At 41.3% G+C, this 20,625-nt stretch overlaps 1 protein-coding gene across 2 annotated transcripts in view; it reads right to left on the bottom strand.

Moving 5' to 3' along the window:
• The window catches only part of trim9 (tripartite motif containing 9), a 72,987-nt gene that overhangs the window by 39,203 nt on the left and 13,159 nt on the right, over positions 1-20,625 (bottom strand). The window lies entirely within an intron of this gene.

Below are 20,625 nucleotides of genomic sequence, written 5' to 3'. Positions count from 1 at the left end.
ATCATCAATCTACACACAATACCCCATAATAAAAAGCGAAAAACAGGTGTTTAGAAATGTTTGCAAAGTAATTAAAAAGAAATAACTGAAATATCACATTTACATAAGTATTCTGACCCTTTACTCAGTACTTTGTTGAGGCACCTTTGGCAGCAGTTACAGCCTCAAGTCTTCTTGGGTATGACGCTACAGCCTTGACACATCTGCATATGGGTAATTTCTCCCATTCTTCTCTGCAGATCCTCTCAAGCTCTGTCAGGTTAGAGTGTCGATGCGCAGCTATTTTCAGGTCCCTCCAGAGATGTTCGATCGGGTTCAAGTCCAGGCTCTGGCTGGGCCACTCAAGGACATTTACAGACTTGTCACAAAGCCACTCGTGCGTTGTCTTGGTTGTGTGCTTCGGGTCGTTGTCTTGTTGGAAGGTGAACCTCCGCCCCAGTCTGAGATCCAGAACACTTTGGAGCAGGTTTCATCAAGGATCTCTCTGTACTTTGCTCCATTCATCTTTTCCTCGATCCTGACTAGTCTCCCAGTTCCTGCCGCTGAAAAACATCCCCACGGCATGATGCTGCCACCACCATGCTTCATCGTAGGTATGGGTATTGGCCAGGTGATGAGCGGTGCCTGATTCCTCCAGGCATGACACTTGGCATTCAGGCCAAATAGTTAAATCTTGGTTTCATCAGACCAGAGAATCTTGTTTCACATGGTCTGAGAGTATTTTATGTGCCTTTTATCAAACTCCAAGCGGGCTGTCATGTACCTTTTACTGAGGAGTGGCTTCCGGCTGGCCACTCTACCATAAAGGCCTGATTGGTGGAGTGCTGCAGAGATAGTTGTCCTTCTGGAAGGTTTTCCCATCTCCACCGAGGAACTCTGGAGCTCTGTCAGAGTGACCATCGAGTTCTTGGTCGCCTCCCTGACCAAGGCCATTCTTCCCTGATTGCTGTTTCGCCGGGCGGCCAGCTCTATGAAGAGTCCTGGTGGTTCCAAAGCTCTTCCATTTAGGAATGACGGAGGTACTGTGCTGTTCGGGACCTGCAATGTCGCAGAAATTGTTTTTTACTGTTCCCCAGGTGTGTGTCTCGACACAATCCTGTCTCGGATGTCTGCGGACAATTCCTTCGTCTTCATGGCTCAATTTTCAGTGACATAGCAAAGGGTCTGAATACTAATGTAAATGTGATATTTCAGTTATTTATTTTTAATTACTTGGCAAAAATTTCTAAACACCTGTTTTCGCTTCTTCATTCGGGGGTATTGTGTGTAGATTGATGATTAAAAAATGTTTTAATCAATTTTAAAATAAGGCTGGAACGTAACAAAATGTGGAAAAAGTGAAGGTGTCTGGATATTTTCTGAATGCACTGTATGTCTTGGCCCAGGCCCCCAGGGTTCAAGCACCAAATTTAATTTTGCATCAGGGAGCCAATTTGAAAATTGTACTTCCCTTTCATAATACAATAGATACAATATTTTAAATTTCTCTTTTTAAGCTTATCAATTTTCTGATCACTTCAAAGTTTGTGCTCATTTCTGTTGTTCTGGTGTCTATGAATTAGTCATGCAAGAATACACCAAGTCAATATGGTTGATTACAACCAGAAGTATGAATTTAACAGGTCAAACAGCTAACAAAAACAACTGGAATTGATTGAACTCTCAATCTCATTGCATCTGTTCATTAGAGCATACGATCATGGTCAATAATGTTTTAGAAACTATTTATTGACAGATGTGGGCAACATTGGCAAAGCAGCATTTATAACCTATTTCAAATTGCCTTCAAGATTATGGTGAATGCTTTCAAGAACTACTGCAGTCAGTATTGTGAAAGAGCTTTAGTAGTACTGTTAGTGGAATTTTTTCAGGATTCAAACTCATTGTTATCAATTAAGGTCAAATATCTCCAATTAAAGGTGACGCTTTCCTGACTTTAATAGAGTAAAAGTGAAACACAATATTCTAATCGGGCTTGACAGGATAGATTTGGATGATGGTATTTCTCCTGATTTGTGTGTCTTGAAGCAGGGGTCACAGTTTCAAAGTCATGTGTTGGGCATTCAGGACTGAGTTAAGGAAGACCTTCTTTATTCACAGGCTTTGGAAGCCTCTTCCAAGTGGCTGTGGCTCAGTGAATAGATCCATACATTTTTGGATAGCAAGGGATTCTGGTGTTATTGCAGGAAAATGGCACAAAGGCAAATGATCAGTCATGATCCCACGAATTGATGGAGCAGGGTCGAAGGGCTGCTCCTGCTACTTACGTTAATAAGTCTTGACGGGGGAAGGGGGCACTGAAGAGCACAATCTCAGTAATGAGGACCGCACAGAGCTGATCAGGGCGAATGGCACTGCAATTGCTTTGACTTGGTTGAATGGAAGATGTAGAAGAACTCAGCAACGGATCTGAATGAATATGCAATGTTACCGACTTCATAAGGAAATAGAACATAGAGCAATGCAATACAGAAACAAGCCCCTTTCCCCGCAATGTCTGGGCTGAACATGATGCCAAGACCACTCTTATCTGCATGCACATAATCCATATCCAATCATTCCCTGCATATACATATGTTCATCCAAAAGTCTCTTAAATGCCACTATCGTGCCTGCCTCCACCACCACCATCAGCAGCCTCCACTCACAACCCTCTTTGTAAAAAACTTGCCCCACACATCTCCTTTAAATATTTCACCTCTCACCTCAAATCTATGCCTTTTATTTGATTTTTCCATTCTGAGAAAAAGGTTCTGTCTACGCTGTCTCCCCACAACCTCTGATGTTTCAGAGAAAGCAACTCAAGTGTAAATTGATGATAAAAAAAAATGAATTTAATCAATTTTGGAAAAGACTAACGTAACAAAATGTGAAAAAAGTGAAGAGATCTGAATACTTTCTGAATGCACTGTATGCTTCACATTCTAATGTCTTCCAATGATTTGGTGCCCAAAACTGGACTCAATATTCCAAATGCAGCCTAACCAAAGTCCCATAAAGCTGAATTATACTCAATGCCCCAACCAAGCATATGACTTTTTTTACCACTACTTGTGTTGCCACTTTCAGGGAGTTTTGGACTTGGACTCCTGTATCACTCTGTACATCAATGCTGTTAAGGTTCATTCTATTAATTGTACATTTTCCCCTTACATTTGACTTCCCAAAGTGCAACACTTCACACTTGCTCAGAATAAACTCCATTTGCCATTTTTCGACCCATTCTGTAGCTGATCCATATCCCACTGTATACTTTGACAACCTTCTTCAGTCCTGACCTCAACAATCTTGGTGTCATCTGTCATCTTAATCACATGCATCTTAATCTTCTGGATTAGCCTATCATGGGGGACTTTATCAAATGCCTTTCTAAAATCCACATGTTCAACATCCACCATCCAACCCTCATTGATCACCTTCGTCACCTCCTCAAAAAACAATAATGATTGTATCTCTGGTCTATTCACAATCATTTGTCTAATGATGAACAGGGTCATGCTATCTAATGCCACATGTTTATCAATAACCTGTTCACTAATAAGGCCAGGTGACCTATTTCTGTTCTACAAACTCCTTGTTTTGTGAATCCTGTTTTGGTTCTACCAAGGGAGCCAATAGTGTTTAATTGTCATATGTACCAACAACAGAACAATGACATTCTTACTTGCAACAGAACAAGACTGCAAACACAATGCACATAGATAAACAAAATAAACAAAATTTCAATAAACAAATAACCTATACTATTCTAGTGCAAAATAAATTGAAATATTTGGTGCAACCCAAAGATAATTCATAGTTGAAGTTAGTGTTGTGTCATGCAATGGCCAGGAAGTGAATGGGTAAGATCATCTCTGATCCCTCTCACCCTGGCCACAAACTCTTTGAATCACTTCCCTCTGGACTGTCAAAGCTGCCACAGGCAGTCATAAAAACAGCTTTTTTCCACGAGTAGTAGCTCTACTCAATAACCAAAAATCTGTAGCCATATTTTGCTCAGGTATTTTATTTAATTCACAGGTTTAATCGATAATGTTTTATTATTAATGTTTAATGTTTTATGTGTCATTCCTAACTGTCACTGTATGTCATGTTGTCACTTGCGGGCGGAGCACCAAGGCAATTTGTTTGTATGTGAATACTTGGCCGATAATTCATTCATTCATTCATTCACGTTCGAGAGCCTGATAATTGTTGGAAAGAAGCTATTATTGAACCTGGTGGTCATGGTGTTCAGATTCCTCAGTTTCAGTTCAGTTTATTATCATGTGTACCGAGGTACAGTGAAAAGCTTTTTGTTGCTTGCTAACCAGTCAGCAGAAAGACAATACATGATTACAATCGATCCATTTACAGTGTATATGTTGGCTAGAACTAGTGTGAATGCATGATCGATGATTTTGACTCAGTGAGCCCAAATACAGTGAAGTACATTTGCTCAAGGTTGTCTGTGATGACAGTGTCCTCAGTATGAGGCTGTGCTGGATCATCCGCTCTGCACACGTGAAAATGGCTGTGATACTTTGTTTCTGTCATTACCCACTGCATTTTTGCCATCATTGTAAGAGATGTGTATCCAGAATCTCATCCTCTATAGTTATAGTTATATCTCTCGACCAGATGTTGTAAATCTACCAAACTCTTACTGTCTCATTATGGGATAGTTTAATATTATCCATCAGACTGCTTCCACAGGCACAAGAAACTGCAAACGCTGGAATCTTGTTCAACACACAGTGCTGCAGGAACTCAGGAGGGACTGGACAGATGACGTTTCGGGTTGGGACTCTTCTTCAGATTCTTGCTTCCACAGTTTATCTTGCAGCTATTCTTCTGTTGTAGTTTCATCAGGCAAGCATTCTCTGTTTCAGTCACAGCTTCTTACATTCTATTACATTCCTTAGTGAAGTAAGGTTTGACATCTGATAGATAGAGGGATATGTTGGGCAATGGGATCACAAATTGGGATGAAATATAATTCTTCTTCTGCTGATTGTCCTTAGTGCATCTTGAAGACCCGGTTTTGAGCAGGCATATTTGTTCTGATTCTGTGACATTACTTATTTCCCTTTTCCTCTGCAGCTTGATCTCTCTCAAACATGACCATCAACTCTCTTTTCATCCATTTTGCAATTAACCTGTACAAAAGTGTAATTTTACCGTGAGAGGAAACCAGAGTATGCAGAAGAAACCCGAGTAGTCATTAAATGATTCTGCAAACTCTGCACAGACAGAACTAGAGTTAAGGATCAAACCTGAGCCAATGAAGCACTTCTTGATACATCAACGTGTCACTATTTGAGCAGAAGGGATTTAAAGCATACAGTGCCCTCCATAATGTTTGAGACAAAGACCCATCATTTATTTATTTGCCTCTGTACTCCACAATTTGAGATTTGTAATAGAAAAAAATCACATGTGGTTAGAGTGCACATTGTCAGATTTTAATAAAGGGTATTTTTATACATTTTGGTTTCACCATGTGGAAATTACAGCTGTGTTTATACATAGTCCCCCCATTTCAGGGCACCATAATGAAACCAAAATGTATAAAAATGGCACTTATTAAAATCTGACAATGTGCACTTTAACAACATGTGATTTTTTGTATTACAAATTTCAAAATGTGGAATACAGAGGCAACTAAATAAATTATGGGTCTTTGTCCCAAACATTATGGAGGGCACTGTATATGCACTGCATGTATCCACTGTTTGTTTAGTAGGCTGTACTTTCCTGTGCAATGTGCCATATTCAGAATGGATATGGTAGATTGTGCAGGGTTTGAGGACCAAAGGTGGATCCAGAATTAGTCGGTAGATGGTAATGTTGATTTTCATTTATTGCTAATTTAACACCAGCACTGCCATTTGACTTTCTTGACTCAGCCAACGTCACATGATAAGCTAAATTCTTGCAAACACAAACACTTCATCAACCTAATGTCTGAAAGGAATCAATTACTTGGAGCTGCAATCTAAAACTATTTTAAATTGTGATCATATTTTTTTTCAATCAGATTATCTCTCATACTTTATAGAGGCCGTCAGCATCCATAAAGACTCCTCACACCCTTGTAATGGACTGTTCGAACTCCTACCTTCCGGCAGACGTTACAAGGCCTTCTACGCCCGCATCTCCAGACTCAGGAACAGCTTCATCCCCAGAGCTATAGCTGCCCTGAACCGGTCCTGCTGAGTGCCCCCCACCCCCATGAACTGTCTCCCTCAGATGGTCACGTCGCAGACACATTTGCACTTTAGACTGTTTTGACTGTTTTACTGTTCTTTTTATAAACCATGTTCTCGGGGTATCTAAATCTAAATTTTATTAGTTGGTTAAGTTATGACATCGGATGGAAGCTGCATACCAAATCTCGTTGCACATATGTGCAATGACAATAAAAGATATTATTATTATTATTATTATTATTATTATTATTATTATGTGCTCCGTTGCTCATCTTAAGGCAATTCACTCATTCCAGGAATCAACGTAATTTTGAATTCTTCATGGTTTATTTTGTTTGAACAGAAGAACCCACCAAGTCTACCCTGACTCTCAGGTTATTCCCATCGGTCCCAATCTCCCTGTCAATTCCGTACACCCTAGTCTTTACAACTTAGCCAGATTCTCCAGCCACCCACCTCAATGTAATTTACTCCAGCCAATTATCCTAGCAGCTGTCTTTAGGATATGGGAGGAAAGTAGAGCTCAGGGGACAGACTCCACACAAACAACCCCACTGGTCAGTGTCAACCCCCAGCTGCTGAAGCCGTGTGGCAGCAGCACTAATTGCTGCACCATTGAGTATCACAAATAAAACCAATGAACCGTACTTGAATATTGCTAACTATTAACAGTACAACCGTTGCCTCACATCGCCAGTGACCTGGGTTCGATCCTGACCTTGGGTGTTCTCTGTGCGGAATTTGCACATTCTCCTTTGACTGCATGAATTTTCTTTGGGTTCTCTGGTTTCCTCCCACATCCCAAAGACTTGTGGGTTTGTAGATTCATTGGTGCAGGGAGTGGATACAAAAGTGGCATACATAGAACTAATGTGAATGGTGATCGATGATCAGCCTCATTCTTCCCCTCCCCTACCATAGATGAGGCTCTCACCAGGATCTCTTCTATACCCCGCAACACTGCTCTCTCTCCCCATCCCCCCACTCGGAACAAGGGCAGTGCCCCCCAGTCCTCACCTTTCACCCCACTAGTCGTCACATACAACAAATAGTCCTCCGTCATTTTTGCCACCTCCAACGTGACCCCACCACTCGCCACATCTTCCGATCTCCCACCCTGTCTGCTTTCCGCAAAGACCGCTCCCTCCGTAACTCCCTGGTCAATTCTTCCCTTCCCACCCGTACCACCCCCGCCCCGGGCACTTTCCCTTGCAACCGCAAGAGATGCTACACATGTCGCTTTACCTTCCCCCTCGACTCCATTCAAGGACCCAAGCAGTTGTTCCAGGTGCGACAGAGGTTTACCTGGATCTACTCCAACCTCATCTATTGCATCCGCTGCTCTAGATGTCAGCTGATCTACATCAGTGAGACCAAGCGTAGGCTTGGCGATCGTTTCGCCGAACACCTCCGCTCAGTCTGCATTAACCAACCTGATCTCCCTGTCGCTCAGCACTTCAACTCCCCATTCCGAATCCGACCTTTCTGTCCTTGGCCTCCTCCATTGCCAGAGTGAGCACCACCGGAAACTGGAGGAGCAGCACCTCATATTCCGCTTGGGCAGTCTTCTCCAATGGACCTCCAATTTCCGGTAGCCCTTGGTGTCTTCTCAGCTCTACCTCAGCCCTCTGGCTTATCCCTTTCTTCTTCCCGCCCCCCCAACCCCACCCCCCCCCTCCCCCACCCTGCATCAGTCTGAAGAAGGGTTTTGGCCCGAAACGTTGCCTATTTCCTTCGCTCCATAGATGCTGCCGCACCCGCTGAGTTTCTCCAGCAATTTTGTCGACCTATTTCCATATTGTGTCTTTCAATCAATAAATACCTCCAATGCAAGTACCTCCAATGCAAGTACCTCCCTCCTTAAATAATTTAAAATACAGAAAAATACCTTGGATGCAGCCTCACTAATGACCTGTATTACTGCAGGAAGACTGCTCTATCATTTACATTCCATCTCCCTTGCAACAAAACCACTATTGTATAGTTTAATGACAAATTAAAATATTCTGGAAATCAGGTTAAAAAATCAGATTCTATGTCAAAAATAAATTATACATGATGCCATTATGTTAAAAAGATTGATTCAATATCTGATGTTCATGAATGGGTCAAACTCACTTGACAGTTTTGTTATGCATTCATCCAGTTCCGATTCTGAAATCCAATAAGCATCGGACTTATCTTTAGTCAGATGTCTAAAGTGTTTAATTGCCATGACCAGAATAATGAAATTCTTACATACTGCAACTTGACAGGCCCATTAAGCACAATTAATCTTTACACAATATGATTCTTTTCAACAATCATGATTCATTTAAAATCGGAAGATAGCCAAACAGTTTTTGAGAAAAGAATCCTGAGTGGTTGCCTCCTGGAAATCCTGTTACTTAATTGTAAGAAAAGTAACATCATTTTCGAGGCTCAACAAACTGCAGACTTAAGAAGGGTCCTGACCCAAAACAGCGTAGTCTGTTCATTCCCTCCACAGATGCTGCCTAACCTGCTGAGTTCCTCCAGCACTTTGTGTTTTGCTAAAAGACTGTGTTAAACTTTGAGTTCTCTCTCCTCCCTATGGGGGGCACTATTGTAGACCTATTGTATATGAACGACTAACTGATGGGGAGAGTTTACATTTGAACACTTTGGCATGGGAGAGTTGTGTTCCTAAATGGCCTGTCCCACTTACGTGTCCTTGGCACGCAAATTACGCGACCTCGCGGTCGGGTCCTGCGAAGGTCAGGCGCGATTACATGCGTACGCACAGCCGTCTGGAGCGCGTGACGTCATTTGAAGATGGACACAAAGCTGGAGTAGCTGAGCAGGACCGGCAGCATCTCTGGAGAGAAGCAATGGGTGACGTTCGTGTTGAGACTCTTCTTCAGTCTGAAAAGAAGGGTCTTGACCCGAAACGTCACCCATTGCTTCTCTCCAGAGATGCTGCCGGTCCTGCTGAGTTACTCCTGCATTTTGTGTCTATCTTCAATTTTCTTGGCCCTGCTCTGCGTGTAGGAGTGGGGGCGGATCCGGACCGCAACGGCCGTGAGCCCCAGGCCGAGTTCGCGATCGTTTGCCTGCTTCTGCTGCTGTTGAAGGTGAGACGTTGCGTCGCGCCAGGGTCTTGTGCCTGTCCCACTTTGGCCGTCAGTTCCGCGACAGACCGTTGGCGCGCAAAGATTTTGTTCACTACAAAAATTTCGGAGCCCCGTGCGATGTCGCGCACAACTCCATACCCCTCCGCGCTTCTAAGTGGGACCGGCCCCACGCAGCCATACGATGCCCGTACGCCTCAACGCGACCACGAGGTTGCGTAATTTGCGTGCCAAGGACATGTAAGTGGGACAGGCCCTTAACTGTTTTATTTTCCATGAAAATCCTAACATTACAGAAATGCAAAATTCCTGAAACAATCCTAGGACAGCTTGAGAAAGAAAAAACATTTGCTCTTACATTTAACTGCAATAATTTAAACTGCAATTGAATTTATAATTTATAATTCAGTGTTTGTCTACATATTACAACTATCTTGTTCAAGCTGATACTTCCTGTCTTTTCTAGTACACAAGTAACATGTTTTGTTTTCTGATCCATATAAGTTCTACACGTAAGTTCTACTGAAATGGTAGTACACCTTTCCATTATACCAAGGAAACTGACTTTCCAGGTTATTTTGTCAAGAGAAAATGCAATTCTCATACAGAATGAAAAAGCCGTTAAATAGTTTGCAAAAGCTGACCGTGCAGATATGGTAGATCATAAACTGTCTTCACTTTTTATCATTATAATATTGTATTAAATTCTTAAATGCTCAACCTCCAAAAGCCAACATGACCATATATTTTCTCAATGTGTTCACATATCTACCAGAATTCTATCAAAGTCTCCAATAAAATAAAATATGATGCCACTGGACTGACAGTAGGATGTACATCATAGATTCATTAGCAAAGCCCTGAAAATTAAATTGGGTGGCGCAGTGGTAGAGTTGTTGCTTTAGCGGGTTCAATCCTGACTACGGATGCTGTCACATTCACCATGTGATGGTATCCTCCCGCATTCCAAAGACGTACAAGTTTGTAGTTAATAAGCTTCTGTAAAATTGCCCCTAATTGGGATAACTAATGTATGGGTGATCATTGGTCGGCACGGACTTGGTGAGCCAAAGGGCCTGTTTTCACACTCTATCTCTAAAACTAAAATGAATGGAAAATCAATTACAAGTTTAGCCTGGAGAGAGAAAGCTGAGTGGAGGGAGCAGCTGCTTTTCAGACTGGAAGAAAGTGCAGTTATATTCCCCGTGTTTTCTTCTAAAAACAATGGGGGGTTTTCTGCTGTGCAATATTTACCACAACTTGACTCTAAACATAAACGTCAACGTTTATAGGTGTCATGAAATTCAATGGAGGAAAAAAGAGGCATAGTCCAAAAGCTAATATCATTGCACTTTTTAAAGCACATGGACAGGTATCATCGGCTCGCAGACTATGGAATCAGTGTTGGAAGGTGGGATTAGGTAGGGAGCTCTTTTTAGATTGGCTTAGTGGATCAAATGGCCTCCTTCTGGGGCTTAAATGTTCGATGATTTAATTCTACTTCAAGAGAACAGATAAAATGAGCAACTACATGGCACAGGGAATTTGACCAAGAGTATTGTTGGGTGATAGGAAGAAATAATGGACGCAAAACATAAATGATATCAATTTAAAAGAGGCAGGTATGTAGGTATTAGAAGGTGCAGGAAAAGATGAAAAAGTTGTTTAAAAATATGGCAGCTTTGGCTTTGTAAAATACCGGAATAAGAGTACTAAGAAGATGATATAATGGTAAAAGTTGAAAATAATTATGAAAAAAACATTCAAATGTTAGGCCTGGTTCAGTTCTGAGTCTCTGAAAAGATGTGATAATGTGGAGGTGATTTACGAGAATGGTAACAGGGACAAGCACTCCATTCATGCAGAAAGAACAAAAGAAACTAGTGCTCTCTTGTGCAGATGGTTCAATAAGTCATTCCATGTCGAAAGTTAAAATTATAAATAGTTTAATGGAGTGAAAGGGTCAAAAGCAATTTCAATTAACAAAAGGATTGTTAATTGAAGGACACAAATTGTGGGTAAAGTATCCTTGCATAGATGGGGTGGTCTGAAGGGAATTGAGGAAATCAATTTAAACTAACTTTTAAAAAGACAAATGGATTAATACTTGAAGGGTGAGAATTTGCAGGACCATGGGGAATAAGCACTGGTACCCAACTAATTGACGTCAAAATGTCAATAATTAGCCAGGTTTGATTGCTTTGATTGCTGTCCCACTACTCGTTTGCTGGTAATTAACCCAAATTTGGTGATTTAACGTATATTGAACAGAATTCATCTCTTCACTGTTAGATGGACATCCAATGCTGGAATAAATCAGCGGGTCAGGCAGTATCTCTGGAGAAAATGGATCGGTTATGTTTCGGGTTGGGATCCTTCTTCAGAACGCTGAATACAGTCTGAAGAGAGGTCCTGGTCTGAAACGTCACCTATCCATTTCTCCAGAGATAGACACAAAGAGCTGGAGTAACTCAGCAGGACAGGCAGCATCTCTGGAGAGAAGGAATGGGTGTCGCTTCTCCATAGACGCTGCCCGACCCGCTGAGTCTCTCCAGCATTTTGTGTCTATTTTTGGTAAACCAACAACTGCAGTTCTTTATTATTATGTCTTCACTGTTACTGCCAACACTCGAGGGAGAGGTTGAGTAGGCTGGAACTATATTCCCTGGAGAGCAAGAGGATGAGGGGTGATCTTATAGAGGTGTATAAAACCATGAGAGGAATAGATCTGGTAGACACACAGAATCTCTTGCCCAGAGAAGGAAAACTAAAAACCAGATGGTATAGGTAAAGGTGAAGAGGGAAAGATTTTATAGGAATCTGAGTGATAACGCTTTCATACAAAGGGTGGTGGGTGTATGGAACAAGCAGCCAGATGAGATAGTTGAAGTAGGGACTATCGCAACATTTAAGAAACAATTGAAAAGGTACATGGATCGGATGAGTTTAGAGGGATATTGCCCAAATGCAGGCAAGTGGGGCTAGTGTAAATGGGACATGTTGGTCGGTGTGGGCAAGTTGCTATTTTAACGGTTAATTCATTAAAAGTGATGTCTGCACGAATGCCTTTTGAAAATCGGTACAAAAGATTACTTTTGGTAATCATCTATATAATTAAAAGTCTCATCTTGACCACTTCCTGTCTGCGCTGTATAATGATTTTAGAAAAAATGCTACCCTGTATCGCTGTGATTTTTGGCCATCTTACTCACTGTCCTCCTCCACTGAGCTAGCCCCGAGGATTTTTCCCATCGATGAAAAATAAAAAAGCTATTAGTGTTTCAAAAATGTTGAGATTCTCTCTCCTGTCAATCATGCCACGAAGGCCACGCCCCTTCTGGTGGGAGGTGGGGAGGGACTATAACACCCAGAAGTGTGGGCGTGGCTCAGTCTCTGCAAGATGGAGGAGGGAGAGGTCACGACTCGCTGTCTTTAGTGGCCTTGCACCCTGCTTGAAATGGTATGAAACTGCACTTGAATTTGGTGGCCTTGCACCCTGCTTGAAGTGGTAAGAAACTGCACTTGAATTTGGTGGCCTTGCACCCTGCTTGAAGTGGAATTTCAAGGAATAGCCGTGAGTCAACTGCTAGCCCACCAGCCATGAGTGTATGTGTGAGTGAGTGTGTATGAGGTGGAGGGTAGGGGTGGGTGTGGGTGTGGGTGTGGGTGTGTGTGTGCGTGTGTGTGCGTGTGTGTGCGTGTGTGTGTGCGTGTGCGTGTGTTGGAATAGGTGGAGAGGTGGAATTTTGCGTTGGTGTACCAGCCCTCCTGTGTGAAGCTGGGACCCAACGGCTCCCACTTAGTCTAGTATGCCATTAAAAGTGTTTGTTTAACTCTTCCTTTCAAGAAGCAGGTAGACAGAAAATATTAATAAGTCTCCCACTTATGGATTGCATTATTTTTTACTGTAGGAAGTATTTTAATCTTATTTCAAAAGATTACGCAATTAATTCAAAAACTGACTGTCAAAAAAGTAATTGACTTGAATAAATACGTAGAGTTGAATTCTACGCGGTAAAGTAGGCTGGACTAAGCACTTCGAAAACATCATTCACATGGTTTCCTGATAAACACTAAATAGGTGCAGGAGTAGGCTATTTGGCCCTTCATGCTAGCACTGCCATTCAATATGATCATGGCTGATCATCTAAAATCAGTACCCCATTCCTGCTTTCACCCCATATCCCTTGATTCCGTTAACCTGAAGAGCTATATCTAACTCTCTTGAAAACATCCAGTGAATTGGCCTCCACTGCCTTCTGTAGCAGAGAATTTTACAGATTCACAACTCTCTGGATGAAAACGTTTTTTCCTCATCTCAGTCCTAAATGGACTACCCCTTATTCTTAAACTGTGACCCCTGGTTCTGGACTCCCCCCAACATCGGGAACGTTTTTCCTATATCTAGCCTGTCCAATCCCTTAAGAATTTTATATGTTTCTATAAGATCCCTTCTCAATACAATACAATACAATTCAATTTATTGTCATTTGGACCCCTTGAGGTCCAAACGAAATGTCGTTTCTGTTTCTGCAGCCATACATTACAAAACAAAAAGACCCGAGACACAACACAGTTTACACAAACATCCATCACATCGTTGTGATGGAAGGCAAAAAAAACTTATCTCTCCACTGCACTCTCCCCCCCGATGTCAGAGTCAGAGTCAACGTCAAAGCCCCCGGCTGGCGATGGCGATTGTCCCGCGGCCATTAAAGCCACGCCGGGTGATGCAAGGTCGCGCACCGGGTCTTTGTGTTAGAGCCCCCGGATCATCCTTCTAAATTCCAGTGAATACAAGTCCAGTCCCAAATAATAATGGACATTCGGTTATCTCAAAGAATGAAGTGCTGGACATGCTCAGTAGGTTAGGCAGCATTTGTGGAGGGATTAGATAGACAATGCTTCAGGTCAGGACCTCTCAATCAATCTGAAGTAGAGTCCCAACCCGATCTGTCCATTCCCACTTGACCCTCTTAGTTTCTCCAGCGCTGTTTTGGTTCGGATCCCAGTAACTGGCAGTTTCTTATCTCTCCACTCTTTGTTTCATTTTTTTCTGCCTTCCATGAACTTTGTATGCAATTTTAACCACCTCAGATTATGCCTCGGAGCTTTAATTATTGAACATTATATCAAAGTGCAAGTAATTGGATTGTGCAGAATTATTTTTTAATTATTCAATAATTGGCACATCAGTATGAACCAAATTATTCTTCAATATATTACATTACAAATGCATGATCATGACTTTTAAGATTACAAAGTAATTTCTGCAACTGTAACCGAAGATAAATTGCTCCTTAATCTCACTTTGAGCTAACATAGAATACGTTACCTAAATCAGACTTCTCAATACTCATTACTCATCTTAGTCAATACTCATCTTACTTTGCATGAGTACCATGAATTGAATGCGTGTTTGTATTAAATTACATGAATCAACTCTATAAATTCCAACAAACTACACGATTGTCTAGCAGATAATTTTCTGGATACTTATCACATATTAGCATTTTAGTTCTTGAGATGCCATAATTTTAACCCGTGGAAAACTATTCTGCATTCTCATTCTGCTTTGGAATCCTTTTCACTGTTCATTTCCTATAGATAAACTTTTTTTTGTGTAGATCTGCAATGAAACGACAAATGCCACAAGGTTATTGTGCTACAGAGTACCACTGCTACCACAGAAACATCAGGATATATGATGAGTTAATGCATTGAAAGTGATGTCTGCTCGAGTTCCTTTTGTCAGCCCTTACAAGCAAGAGGTCCTCACTATTTCAAGAAACAGGTCACCCACAAAATAACAATTGAATTTCAAACAAAATTAAGAAAGCAATGCCCTATTAGACTGTTTCTCCGGTGGAGGAGGGGATGGAAAGATTGTTTGTAAAAAATAACTCGGATCAAAGGCTTGCTATAAATTACAACAAATCTCCAGCTTAACGGTCGAAACAGGCTTTTAAATTAAAAAAAATAAGCAAAAATAAATACAATATTAATCTACTTTAACTTTGAAATATCGAGCAGTTGCAAAAAAGTATATCTTACTGGTTTAGAAACCTTGCTTCATTCTCATTCTCTATGAAGTTTAGCTTGGGCCTGAAGCTGTAATTCTCACAACCTCCATCTGAACACAGTCTTGAATCTGTAGCATGTATTTTGGGATCAAGTCCTTTCTAATTTTAAGGCTTTGTGAAATAACAATCATGCCACTCATTGAGTCACCGCTGTAGCCAACGTTAGAAGTAGTTTTATGACAAAAACAATGCAAGAAAGCTATACCTTCAGCTTTCTCCTACTTCACTATTTATTTGCATTTGGCAATCACACAAGGAGAATTGAAACATCAAACACGATTCACAGCTGCAAAAAGAGGAGCTTTCATCCAAAGCTTGAATAAATATACACCTTCAGGCGACTCTGCTGTTATAACCAGTCATAGGAATTTCAACATGACTTTGCATTAATTTAGTGTCTGCTAAATATCAATATCCTTTGATTATTTTTTTTTAATCAAGGCTTGTTGACGATCTGACGTGTTACAAAGCTCAGAATTCAGACCACGTCAGAATCAGAAATACATTTATTGTGGATTTGGTATATTTATACAGCTCTTAAAAAAAAATCACAATATTTCTCAGCTAATTACCATAATTGTTTTTGAAATTTTGTTTTCATTGTAATGCAGCCAAACACGCATACATCAATTTCCTGCAAATGACAAGGTATACGACAAAATAATTGTGATATAGTTAACACAATTGTCATTCCAATCAAAGCCCAGCAAATAAACTGCAATCTATGTAAGTGGACACATGCATTAAATAACCTAATTTATATGTTGAAGTCTATGCCAATTAAAGTGTTTCCATGCATAGTAATGCCTCTCCTCATCTTGGATTTCCTTAAATCTAAATGTGCACTTTTTTAATGCATGAGCTTTTGGAAAGTAAACTACTACTCAAATTCATTAAATTCAGTAAATTAAAATGAAATATTATTCCAAATTGAAGTATTGTCAATTTCCTATTTAGCGCTCACATCCTCCTATCTAACCTTTAGTGATGGGATTGTCAACTGTCAGAAGGATTCAATATAAATCAATTTGTTATTTGAATGATTCACAAATCCAAGACTCTTTTTGTGGTCAACTCTAAAAAGATCATGTTCATAAAGTAAACATTGCAGATAGTCAATGAAACAAGAACCATTTTAAGTGATATAAATTCTATTATAAACAGTCATGTCTGTCTGATGCGGACCGTTCAGCTTCATTTTTAGAAAACAAAGGAACATTTCTTCACGGTTTGAATTTGATTCCAGTGATTAATGAAGTTCCCAGGGGCTCCATTTAAAATGAGGATTAACCAATGAATAATATCTTTAGTCTAAAATAGTGCCAAATAATTAATTTCCTTCAGCAGTAGTTTTCCTTCAATTTACACTTTCCTTTGGGCTTAATTATTTTAAAGATTATATATTACACTAATGATTTACTGACCATGAAATATTAATATTGCAACAAAATAGGCCTGCAAAGTACTTTAAAATCATGAAAACCCCTTATTAACAATGTCACACTGGCAAGAAACTAAGTTTGCATACAGTACAGGAGTCCAAGAGCAAAGAATCATGACATCTAATTAAAACTTATAAATTATAGCTCTTGATGGCCAGCAAGTTACACAGCGCATTCTATCTGATGAATGCGATGTGCGGGAAGGTCCTGTGATATATGCTCATAGTTTCCCTGCACAGCAGTCATGATTCTGTTTACGTGGGGTGGGTGGTGACAATGATGGAGAGGGTGGTACTGAAGAGGGTTACCAACCTTAGGCTATGTTATGGGGCAAAATAGGAGCTGCGTCAAACAAGGTTGCACGCAACTTTACACTCTCAGTTCAGATCCTATCTTATCAATTCTGTCAATCGTAAAAGCCCCGAGGCCAAACTAAATGTCTTTCCAAACATTGATTGAAGTCCTCAATTCACTTTTGTCAAACAACTCCATTACTGCAGATCAACCAAATATTCCAGTCACCACACTAGTCCATTTGACCTAGCACTAAACATTTATGCACTTGTGAATTTATCCCCTTAAAGTTTAAATGGTAATTCTGTCACTGGCCCTGGAAGCAGCAAAGCTTTTGTGCAGCAGGTGGTTCTGAATAAATAGGCGCTGATATTTAGACAAACAATTCAGATGAAACAAAATGGATCAGATCTTTTTTGAAAGTACCTGCACATTGCAATAATAAACTTTGGGTTTCATTGATGGCTTGGAATAAAACTTTCAAATGCAATCTTAAGTGAACTAGATAATTTCTTAAAATATGATAACGATTAAGGGGAGTGAAATTCGAGTGGCTAGCCGCATGGAATGAAAGCCCAGGATGGCTTACCATTTGCAACTATATTTTACTGATCTTTTGAAAATGCAGTACAGCTGCCGATGATTCTACACTTAATGGTAAACATTGCAGGTACTCAAAAATGTTGAAGTGAAAACATTAAAACAGTTGACCAGAATTAGGGAAAGCACTGCAAGATAGTCTGTGCTGATGTTATGTGTGGTTAGGGAAGAGGATGTCTGATAGGAATGCAAGTAAAGTGGATTGAGGATTAAAGATCTCCATCAAATATTTCTGGACCCTGCTTCCTTTCCCATGGTAATAAATATTAAAACCCCATCAGATAATTGTCCTTCAACACACACTCTCACATCAGCCCCCCCCCCCCCCCCCCCCCCCCCACACCCACAACCTTAACAACCAGATATCAAATTTCTGCATTGTAAAGATCTTTTTCATCAATTTAACGATTCTTTAAAATGTGCAGCACTCAAACATCAAGTTCTAGTTCTAAATGCAATGAATAAGGATTCCACTATTTTCAAGTGAAACTGAGGTCAAGAAATCTGATAACTTGACCAAATTACATATAGTTCATCATTCTTGAATTGCTTGCTACAAGATTTCTCAATTTTGATTGTGTTATCTTTTTATTCACCCAGTCCACTCAAGTGCACACATTATTACAAGATGGTTCCACAGCACATTTACTGCAAAGGTAATGGAGATGTACATAGATGTACATTCGACCCACCCTGTCCAAGCTGACAAGTTGGCATGCTGGGCTAGTCCCATTTGTCAATATTTAGACCATAGCCTTAGAAACAATAAAACCGGATGCACGTTTATTGCGAAGTCTCGTGACGAAACTACGTGAAGAACCCGCCAGCCCGCATGCACATCAATACGCCGTCGCGAGATACGGATGCCTTCGGAAATTCTCCGTCAGAGCTTTAACCGTGAAGGTAGAGTTGTTTTTTGCAGGAACGGTGCTTCTTGTTTCAACGCGGGTTTGATTTCCAATAGATGGACAAACAAAGAAACAAGAAGAAATGTGCTGCTGAAAATTCAGCGGGGAATGACGGTAACGAGCGAGGTTGATGGCCGTTGCTATCGAGCTCAGAGACGCTAACAGCGGGCTCGCAGATGCTGACAGTAGCGGCCTGCACAGCAACAACCGCTAAAGCTCCAAAAGGGAGCAGGTGGCCCACCCCGGTCTCGGAGTAGCTGGCAGGTGTGACCTGCACGGCAACCTCCGCTAAAGCCGGGCTCGGAGACGCTGGCAGATGTGGCCTGTACAACAACCTCCGCGAAAGCTCCAAAAGGAGCAGCTTAGCGACCCGGGCTTAGAGATGCTGGTAGGGTGGCCTGCACAGCAACCTCCACGAAAGCTCTGAAAAGGAGCAGCTTAACGACCCCGAGCTTGGAGATGCTGGCAGGGTGGCCTGCATAGCAACCTCTGCGAAAGCTCCGAAATGGAACAGCTTGGCGACCCGGGCTCAGAGAAGCTGGCAGGGTGGCCTGCACAGCAACCTCCGCTAAAACTCTGAAAAAGAGCAGCTTGTCAACCCCGGGTTCCGGGAAGACCAAGTCGGAACTGGCTGTCCAAAAGGACAATAATGGCCAGGGAGGCACTGCCTCAACATGTAAGGTTGAGGTTATCAGTCAACTCACAAGAGTGGGGATAACTGAGTGAGAGGCTGGTGATGGGGAGGTGCACTGCACTGATACAGGCAGTTCAATTCAGATATCTGAGGATCTCCTGCTCAGAGGCTGGGAGTTTGAGGATTCCCTCAACAAATGCATAATACCTTTCAGCTCATGACTAAAAAAGAGCTGCCAGCACTCGGGAACAAAATTTGCCATTCCCTCGGGGATAGGTGAACAGTAGAGGCAGAACTGGCAAGTAGTATTATATACTTGATTTCACACCAGCTGAATGAGGAGAACATGCTGGACAATGCTGAAAAGTATGTTAGTCCTGATAACTGCCAGACTCGTGATGTACCGAAGGTTAACATCACCATCTGGGACATTCTGATTGGCTAAACGAAATCTTAAGATTTAAAACTACAGCGAGTTCGGAGAGCTCTCACAAGAGGGATTTTGGTGTTTGCGAGGTCGGTGAATGGAACACAACGTTCTGAAGTGCAGCAGGACGCCTTAGCACTGCTGTGTAAGGATATCATCCCTAACAAGTTAGTGGCTGAAACCGCTATACGGAGGCGGGTTCTAGGCCTACACAACTAAGACAGAGCCAGAGGCCTTTTTAGGCGCAGATTATTAGCGCTTACCATGTAGACAGCGCGTGCCACACACTCAGTCTCAACCTCCAGCAGGCCACGATGTCAGAGCCAGAGGGAAGGGATCGAACAAAAATTAGTGTTAGCAGATGCTATCAATTAACCACCTAATCCCGTTGAGGTAGATTAGTATTATTCCTTCAGCTGCATGAAATGTACAGAGGATATTCAAGTCGGAGATATCTTGAGGCTGTTCAAAAGTAAGTGGGAAAAGATAGCCACTGGCCCTTTCACTTTAATCTGATGTTCTGTCTGACCAGTTTCCTCCACGGCAAGAAAAGCCCTAATTCCCATGCAAAGAGGAATAGAAAGCTATCCGAGTATAGGTAGTGACATTACACAAAAGGATATGATTGCGGAGATTGTCCATGAACAAGATGAATATATTTCCAATATCTTCACAAGGTCTAAGGAAGATGGAATATACCGAATCATTCTTGATTTGGCTAGTCTGAGCATGGGCTTGGAATGTAACCATTTTAGAATGGATTTTCATTCAGCAAAACTGGTGATTATTGAGGATTGCTTTATGGCCTCAATCGATCTCAAAGATGCATTATTTCTAGTACCAATACATGAGAGTCACAGGAAATAGTTGACACGCTCATCGTAGGAAAGATGATATATGAAACAGAGGTAGCTGTTTTAGCAACCTAGACACTCCTAGAAGATCTAGGATTTATTA

This window comes from Amblyraja radiata, chromosome 9, assembly GCF_010909765.2.
Source record: "Amblyraja radiata isolate CabotCenter1 chromosome 9, sAmbRad1.1.pri, whole genome shotgun sequence".
Taxonomy (NCBI): domain Eukaryota; kingdom Metazoa; phylum Chordata; class Chondrichthyes; order Rajiformes; family Rajidae; genus Amblyraja; species Amblyraja radiata.
Note: the sequence above shows the minus strand (reverse complement) of the source record. Positions and strands in the feature narration are given on the sequence as shown.